General features: G+C 40.8%; 1 long non-coding RNA gene across 5 annotated transcripts in view; it reads left to right on the top strand.

Moving 5' to 3' along the window:
* Positions 1-9686, top strand: part of LOC112440070 (uncharacterized) — a 106521-nt gene that overhangs the window by 569 nt on the left and 96266 nt on the right. The window contains exon 1 of one of the 5 annotated variants that reach the window (XR_010112264.1): positions 3-140. The exons of the other annotated variants lie outside the window; for them this stretch is intronic. This is a non-coding gene — a long non-coding RNA (uncharacterized LOC112440070). Of the gene's footprint in view, positions 1-2; positions 141-9686 lie in introns of those variants that run through there. 5 annotated transcript variants of the gene reach the window in all.

Below are 9686 nucleotides of genomic sequence, written 5' to 3'. Positions count from 1 at the left end.
CGAAATTATCTACCTATCCCGCTGGAGTGGGAGCCGGGGGAGAGCTGGAACCGCGTCTCTGCTGCTCACCTTTGTGTCCTTAGCTCCTTCGCATGGGGTCCGACCGCAACACGTGCACTGGATAAACGCTTGTTAACTGGGTGAGAGCCAAGGCCTGTTCTTTCCACTTCTGGGGCTGTGACTTGAGTTTCTCCGCAGGAGCAGATAGTGTTTGTGTAGGGACTGCGGACTTTTGCATTACAGCCTCCCTGCTTTGCTCGCCTGCTGCTGGAAGCTTAGCAGGTCAGTGATTTTGGAGGAAGTGGGTGAGGTGATGAGGCTGGGGAAGAGTATGCTGGGAGAGGTGTGAGGGGCCCGGGAAGAGGTGATGGGGCTGGGGAGGGGCTAGTAGTGGGTAGAGGTGTGAAAAGGCTGAGGAGGAGGGGTTAGTGCTAGGAGGGGTGTGACACGGCTGGTAGAAAAGATAGCTTGCTCCGCCTCCCCGCCGCCAGCACTAGTCATGAAGAATATTCATTGAAAGAGATGAGCAGATTTTGCTGTACTCTCCTCGGTGAGAAAGGGCCCTAATTTCCGGTGTAAGTTGTGCTGCTGTTTACAAACACCCTGCATTATTTAACCTCTCATCTTGGGAGCCAGAAACTATTTACTTGCTGAAAATATAATCCAGTATCTAAGGTATAAAGATTTGGGATCACACATGCTAATTACAGTTGTCTACCTTTACTGTTCCTTTTTTTGTGCCAAGAATTGAAGAAGATTGAATTTGAGAAAATTACATTTGATACCTTTTTTCACATTGCTATGTAGCCGTTAGGGATTTTAGCAGCAGCACTTGTTCTAATTCACAAGATGTCTCACTTGTAAGAGTAGTTTGAAAGCCACTAACTGGGCAGTGAGCCTCCTTAGCCGTGGCTTCGGAGGGAGAGAGAGATTTGGTTTTGATTTGTTAATTTGTGGCGCTTAAGATGTTGATAGCCCTCCTTTCTGGCTTTCTGTTTGTAGATAACCAGGAGGAATGTGATTAGACTAAGGAAATTAACAAGAGGAGGTCCAGTTCTAAGGACTATGAAGAATGTGCTTGCCTAGAGACTGATATTAAGGGGATTTTATGCTGAATATGGAAGGAAAAAAGGGAGACTGTCTAGGTAAAACTATAAAATTATGAAGCGCAAGTAGTATGACATATAACAGGGCTTGGCAAATCTTTGCTGGAGAGAGCCAGAGAGGACATCTTTTTGGCCTTGTGGTCCATACTCAGCTTTCTCCTTGCAGTATGAAAACATCATTAGACAGTACTAAATGAAGGCTGGGCGCGGTGGCTCACGCCTGTAATCCTATCACTTTGGGAGGCTGAGGCGGGTGGATCACCTGAGGTCACGAGTTTGAGACCAGCCTGGCAAACATAGCGAAACCCTGTCTCTACTAAAAATACAAAAATTAGCCGGGCGTGTGGCGCGCACCTGTAATCCCAGCTACCTGGAAGGCGGAGGCAGGAGAATGGCTTGAAAGCAGGAGGCAGAGGTTGCAGTGAGCCGAGATCTCGCCACTGCACTCCAGCCTGGGCGACAGAGCGAGACTCTGTCTCCAAAAACAAACAAAAGCTAAATGAGCATGGCTGTGTTCCAATGAAACTTTATTATGGATGCTAAAATTTGAATTTAATAACATTTTCAAGTGTCATTAAATACTCCCCTTGGATTCTGGCCCTCCCTCCCCAATCATTTAAAAATGTAAAAACCATTCTTAGCTTTTGACGTATACGAAGACAGGTAGTAGACCGTAGTTTGCCGACTCCCGACAGGATAATAATGAAATATCCGGTGTTTTTCAAGCGATAGTAATTGGGAGAGAGTGAAAACAAGCTATAATCTCTTAATTTCATCTGTCTGTTTACCACAATAATAAAGGGGATCTGAATTCTTAACACAAATTTGTTATGGTCTTTGAAAGTTGCCAAGATTTATGAATGTACGTATATTCTCTAAACAAGAAAAGGTATATTCCTTGTTTAAAAAGGATTACAGTTCAAGAAAAGTGGAATAACACCGAGTTTTGATGTTGATTTATACCAAAGGATTTTCAACACAGGAATATGCAAAAATGAACTATAATAATGGGATGTAATTAAACAAATTTTAAATATACATTTTTAATATTTTTATATCAATAAGGGAAAACAGAAGCAATCTTGAAATGACTGAGTCATATAGAGCAAATGGGCATATAAGCAGTGTAGGTAGGAAACTGGTTGAGGTCAGATATGATGAGATGGGAGGGATGAAGGCGGGGTTTAATTGTCCAAGACTTGTGAGATTCTTACTCATGAAAAGGCAATATGTCTAATCCCCCTCCATTTTTTTCGTTTTTTATTATGAAAAATTTCAAACATAGAGACAGTCTTCAGCTTGCTTTTTATACTTTATAGTGGCTTTTATTGTTCCAGTTTGGTGACATAGAGCTACCTCACTCTTTTTAAAATCTGCATTATTCATTTTGTAGACATGTGATTTATTCAACAATTTTGAGTAGACATTTAAGGTTCTTTCCACATCTTATTAAATAAAGGCTGTCGAGAACATCCTTGTACATATCTCTTTAGATCGTCGTGCCATTATATTAGTAGGATAAATTCCTGGAAGTTTGGCTGCTGGGTTCGAAGGCATGGAAATTTAAAATTCTATTAGATTCTTACAATTATTTTTCTGTAAGTGCCTGGCAAGGTGTCAGAGCCCTGGCACCGGGAAGTGGTCAACTCGCAGGTCGGTAAAATGAATTTACCATACCTACAAACAGTATAGGTTTGAAAAAAGGAAAGTTTATTAGAAAGGAAGAACTGAAACAGCCTTTGCAAAATGATGACTGAGACAGTGAAAGAAATCTAACGTAACTGACTCCGTCTTGCTTCTAAGCTCCAAGCTGTTCTTGTTCATTCCTGGGCGTAGGCTGAACTAACTTTGGGAGAAACTTAGTTTATAAACAAAGAGGGTAACAGCCCTTTCCCAAAGCAGACTTCCTTCTTGTCTGAGGACTAGACTAACATTAGCCACAGGATTAGAATTTTTGGTTTAGTAGTCATGCAGCTGGAGGCTGCAAGATTCTGACCCTCCCTAAACTGCTCCTGTGATCAGTGCTTGAGGTATTTTGCAGACCCTGTACTTGATGGGTCAGCTGGCACTACCCACATCAATAAACTGGCTCTTTTTTTTTTTTTTTTTTTTTGGAGACGGACTCTTGCTCTTGTCGCCCAGGCTGGAGTGCAAATGGCACGATCTCGGCTCACTGCAACCTCCGCCTCCCGGATTCAAGTGATTCTCCTGTCTCAGCCTCTCGAGTAGCTGGGATTACAGGCACCTGCCACCACGCCTGGCTTTTTCTGTTTGTTTTTTAGTAGAGACAGGGTTTCACAATGTTGGCCAGGCTGGTCTCCAATTCCCGACCTCCGGTGATCCACTCACCTTGGCTGCCCAAAGTGGCTCATCTGATTATGTGGCCCCCACCCAGGAACTGACTCAGTGCAGGAAGACGGTTTTGATTCCCTACAATTTCATCCCTGACCAATCAGCACTTCTGGCTCACTGGCTTCCCCCCACCCACGAAGTTATCTTTTAAAACTCTGCTCCCCCGTGCTCGGGGAGACTGATCTCCCACACAGCTGGTTCTGCGTGAATTACTCTTTCTCTATCACAATTCCCCTGTCTCGATGAATTGACTCTGTCTAGGCAGGGGCAAGGTGAACCCCTTAGGCGGTAACAGAACACTGCAGAAGAGTGCAGTGGGGCGCCTCAGCAAGAGGACTAAGTGTGCTGCCATGGATTTTTCTTTAGAGGTATTTATGGACCTTAAGGCAGGAGCTTAGGATAGTAAAAAGAGTTTCGGCATGGCATTTCAGAGATGTATATAAATTTTAGTTACTTGTAAAAGTTGAAAGAGGCCTGGAACCAGACTTTAGATACTAGGAAAGTTTAATTACTTCTGAATTCCCAGAAAAGGAGTTTCGCCTCTGTCTGGCCCGTTTGGTGGTCACCAGGTGGTCTTTGTTCCCTTCGAAATTCCTCAGATCAGGAGCTTTTGTCTGTGGGGCCTACTCAGTGGTCAACAGGTGATCAACCTCATGGTCAACTTCAGTAAGGTTGCACCTATTCTTATCCACACCAGCATATCATGAAATACAGTAGTCCTCCCCTTATCCTCGGTTTCATTTCTCAAGGTTTCATTACTCTTGGCAACCACAGTCTGAATATTTTAAGTGGAAAATATCAGAAATAATTCCTAAGTTTTAAATTGGCACCTAAACAATTCCTGTTTTAAATTGGGCGCTGCACCATTCTGATGAACGTGATGAAATCTCATGCCATACCACTCCATCCCTCCCCAGGATTTGCATCATCCCTTTGCCCAGTATCCACAGTGTATATGCAGCCTGCCTATTAGTCACTTAATAGCCTTCTTATCAATTTTACTGCCTAAGTATCACAGTGCTTATATTCATGGAACCCTTATTTTACATGACGGTGGCCCCAAAGTGCAGGAGTACTAATGGTGGCAACTTGGATATACAAAAGAGAAGCCATAAAGTGCTTCTTTTAAGTGAAAAGGTAAAAGTTCTTGACTTAAGGAAACTTTTTAAATGCTGAGTTTGCTAAGATCCATGGTCAGAACAAATCTTCTATCCCTGAAATTATAAAGGAGAAAAAAGAAATTTTTGCTAGTTTTACTGTCACACTTCAAAATGGAAAAGTTGCAGCCACAGTGCATGTTAAGCACTTAGTTAAGATAGAAAAGTCATTAAAATTGTGGGTGGGAAACATCACCAAAAAAAAACTTCCTATTAACAGCAATCGGGTTCAGTACTATCAGTGGTTTCAGACATCCACCGGGGATCTTGGAACATATCTCCCAAGAATAAGAGGGAACTACTGTAGTCTGTTTTCCTACAGTGGTGCCATTCCTGATATTTTCATATTTCTAAAAATTTGCTAATATTTTTATTTATAATCCTTAATAATTCCATAACAGGTCTTGTTTTGCAGGTAATGTTTTTAACCTTTTGTCAGTAGATAGGCATTTACTTCATTTCCTATTGATACTTAGTTTCCTCTTTTTTTCTGCTACACAGTATTACAATAATAACTTTCTGAACACATGTCATGTGCTGGTAGATTTTTGTGAGAAAGGTTTCTGGGTCGAAGGATATGGCATGTTTCTAATTTGATGGATGTTGCCATATTGCTTTCTCAGTAGGCTGTTAACCTTTACATTTCCTTACAACAATTTATGATCCTGCTGCCTTCCCACTTGCCCAGCAAAGATACATATTATTTATGTTTTTATTTTTTTCCCAGCCAATAAAGAGAAGTCTTAGTTACTTTTAATTTTCTCTTCCTTTAGTAATTTTGATTATGTTACTGTTTGCCATTCAGATTTTCTGTGCATTTTCAATTCTATCCTTTGCCCATTTTTCCTATTGGATTGTTTGTTTTATCAGTCTCATACATATGCACACATGTATGTGTGCTTGCCCTATCCGTGTGTCCATGCATGCAAACGCACACACACACATACACCCCTACCTGTCCTCATTAAGAAATCCATCCTGACCTCCAGATTCTAATTTGCTTTCTTCGGTTTCTTACAATATTTTTTATTCCTTACATTTAAATATTTTTTAAAAATATCCTGTAAAAGGAGAATCTTAATTTTTCTCCAGAGCAGTGCTGTCCAATAGAAATATAATGGAAGCGAGCCAGGTGCGGTGGCTCACGTCTGTAATGCCAGTACTTTGGGAGGCCAAGGCAGGTTAATCACTTGAGGTCAGGGGTTTGAGACCAGCCTAGCCAACATGGCAAAACCTCATCTCTACTAAAAATACAAAAAAATTAGCCAGGCCTGGTGGCTCATGCCTGTAATTCATTCCAGCTACTTGGGAGGCTGAGGCAGGAGAATCGCTTGAACCCGGGAGGCAGAGGTTGCAGTAAGCCCAGATCGCGCGACTGTACTCCAAACTGGGTGACAGCAAGACTCTGTCTCAAAAAAGGAAATATAATGCAAGCCACTTATATGATTTGAGGTTTTCTAATTATAGCTGCATTAAAAAAGGTAAAGAGAAACAGTTAAAATTAACTTTAATAATAGATTTTATTTTACCAACCTAACCCATTATATTTAAAATATTATCATTTTAACATGTAATCAGTTTTAAACAATTACAAATAAGATATTTTATGTTCTTTTGTATACTAAGTCTTTGGAATCTAGTGTATATTTTATACATACGTCACTAGGTCTGTGGTTAAGTGCTTATGGCCATTGTGGGGCTCAGAACTCATACCCGAAAATATGGTGCTGTGGCATAGTAAACTGAAGAAACCCAAAGTTCTCTGTGACCTCCCCATCCCCTACCTCCTCTCTCAAATAAGTTGAAGTTTCTTTATCTGCCTAAGATCTACACCCACCAAAGAGAACTGTTGTTTTTTCTTGCCCTCCCTTGTTAGACCCAGAATGTATTCACACCTGAACAGACCCTTTCACTGTCAAAGAGAACTATTTACATGTTAATCTCTGTTCCCAGATCCATTCATTCTCCCTAGTATCAGCTCACAGCAGCTCCACCAAGCAGTGCAGAGTCCCTATTGCTTCACATTCTCTCAGTACTTGGTATTTTCAGACTTTTGAATTTTGGCCATTTTTACTGAGTATTTTCCATGATTACAAATCAGATAGTATATATTGTCCTATGTTTATAGGCCATTTGGTATTCTCTATTCTGAAACATCTGTTCTGCTCACATTTTTCCATTGAGTCATCAATCTTTTTCTTATGAAAGAGTTTTTTGTTTATTTTTTAGAAAAAAAATAACATTCATTTCTGACAGTTCCGGAGGCTGGGAAGTCCAAGGTCAAGGGGATGCATCTGGTCAGAGCCTCCTTACTCATGGGAACTCTGCAGAATCCTGAGGTGGTATGGGGCATCACATGGCAAAGGAGCAGAGCATGCTAGCTGAAGCCTCTTTTCCTCTTATAAAGCCACTAGTCTAACTCCCATGATAACCCATTAATCCATGAACATCTCTTAAAGGCCCTATCTGTCAATACTGCCACATTGAAGGTTAAGTTTCAACATGAGTTTTGGAGGGGACAAACATTCAAACCATTGCATTCTGCCTGTGGTCCCCCAAACCCATGTTCTTCTCACATACAACTATATTTAATCCCCATATTCCCAAGGTCCTAACTTGTTTCAGCATCAGCTCAGAAGTCCAAAATTCCATCTGTGAAATCAAAACAAGTTATCTGCTTCTAAGGTACAATGGCAGGACGGGCATAGGATAGACATTCCCATTTGAAAAGGGAAAAGTAGGCCAAAAGAAAGGGTTAACAAGCCCCAAGCAAGTCCAAAGCCTAAGAGGGCAGACATTAAATCTCAAAGCTGGGGAATAATCACCCTTGACTCTATATTCAGCATCCCCCGTACCTGGAGGAATTCCTTTTTTTTTTTTTTTTTCTGTTGTAGAGACAGAGTCTTATTGTGTTGCCCAGGCTGGTCTCAAACTCCTGGCCTCAAGCACTCTTCCCACCTTGGCCTCCCAGAGCCCTGGGATTACAGGCATGAGCCACTATGCCTGGACTGGAGGGGTTCTTTATACAGTCTGTGATATGGATTTGTGTCCCTTCCCAAATCTCATGTCGAATGAAAATCCCCAATGTTGGAAGTGGGGCCTGGTGGGAGGTAATTGAATCTTGGGGGTGGATTTCCCCCTGGATGCTGTTCTTATGGTAGTGAGTTCTTGTGAGATCTGGTTGTTTAAATGTATAGCACCTCCCCACTCTCTCTCTTGCTCCTACTCCTGTCATTTAAGATGTGCCTGCTTTCTGTTCACCTTCGGCCATGATTGTAAATTTCCTGAGGCCTCCTCAGAAGCAGAAGCCACTGTGCTTCCTGTACGGGCTGCAGAACCGTGAGCCAATTAAACCTCTTTTCTTTATAAACTGAACTACCCAGTCTCAGGTATTTCTTTATAGCAGTGCAAAAACAGACACATGCAGTCTGGATATAAGCTCTTTGTCGTTTGTATGTGAATCTGGATATAGTAGTACAGGTGCATTTAGTTTTGCTTCATAAGCATTTATTATGATTCTCGCATCTTCCTGTATATGCTTTACTTAAGTAAACAGATCTATAATAAAGTTCCTTAGAAGATTTTTTAAATCTTCCTTTCCCCAACTACTATAATAAACAGCTAGTTGCCTTAGAGACCACTGCAGGTTTTACTATTTTACAACCTGGCCTTTAGTACTGACATTAGGCAAACTCAATGTTGTTTAATAGTGTCAAAGAAAATACTGAATGGTCTCCTCATAATCACACCAGAGATTTTCCAATTTGTGTTGATAGTAGGGAGCTTCTGGTGATCTGGGCTAAGGAGTAAGATAATGAAAATAGAATTTAGAATGTTTTGCTTAGGAATAGATGTCCAAATGGATAAGATAAAAAAGGGACCAGAGACAGGAATATCAGAGAGGAAATGGATGCTTAATGTGAATTGAAGGAATGTCTGAACTAGACTAAAAACCAAAATTACAAATGAGAAGCACAGGGAAACCAGGTGGTAAGTGTGTGCTGAGCAGTAGCTAGAAGCTTGGTGTGGCTGTGACTGGGGTGCCTGAAAGGGCCTGGGCTCTGCAGAGGTGTGTTGGAAGGTGGTGGGCTAGGAGGTCCCCTCTTCCCTGCCCGCCTTCCCTCCTTCCATGAGGTAATTGCATGCATGGGGTTGGGGACTGGCAGACAGGTAAGGACTTTGTCTACTAGGAGAGAAGAGAGTGAATGGGAGGGTGGAAGTGGAACAAGAGGAGAAAATAACTTAGACATAAAAACCCTGCAAAGTAATATAGCTATATCATGATATACAAGGTGCTCCATGCTATAATTTTAAAAATAAGATATTTTTGAAGTCAGACCATCAGAAGTTCAAGTCTAGAAGTTTAGTCCTTTACTAGTTATAACTTAATTCAATGTACTCTTAATTAAGTTATAACTAGTAGTTTACTAGTTACGTGACTTCAAACAAATTACCTTTTTAAACTTAAGTTTTTAATCTGTAAACAGTATATAATACTAGAGTGTCATTAAGTGATTTTCTGTAAAGCAGTGGTTTAGTTAATGCCTTATTTGTAATGTGAAATTTACTTATAAATAGCTTGATAATACATTTTACAATTAAAAAAATCACTGTAACTCATGATTAGTATATTTTATTTCATTTAGGCTAACTGCAGCATCCAAGATGCATGGTGATGAAATTACAATTGGATTATGTCTGTATTTCGTCTGGAAAACAGGACTTGAATGCAAAGGCAGCACCAAGCAAATCTAGAGTGAAGAGTCTCAACAAGTAGCTTAACAAGATAGTTTCAGGCCAAAGATGATGTATTTAGTGGAATTTAGAGAATACCCCTTTATTTGAAGTTTTCCTATATTGTTGTACTGGAAATGCTTCACTGTATTCAGTCAACTAGAGTGGGTACATGGAATTTTGATATTGCACCTGATTTTGTCCCGTAGAACAGTTTATTCCTCCAACACCTCCCTCAGGTGAAAATTCAAGAATTTGCATGGGTAGTCATTCTGATGCATATCTCCAAGCTTGTATCTTCTTCCCGCTGACAATGATTCGTTACAGTCTCTGGCTC

Source organism: Pan paniscus, chromosome 5 (genome assembly GCF_029289425.2).
Source record: "Pan paniscus chromosome 5, NHGRI_mPanPan1-v2.0_pri, whole genome shotgun sequence".
Taxonomy (NCBI): Eukaryota; Metazoa; Chordata; class Mammalia; order Primates; family Hominidae; genus Pan; species Pan paniscus.
The sequence above is the reverse complement of the archived record's forward strand: the minus strand, read 5'-3'. Positions and strand labels throughout refer to the sequence as shown.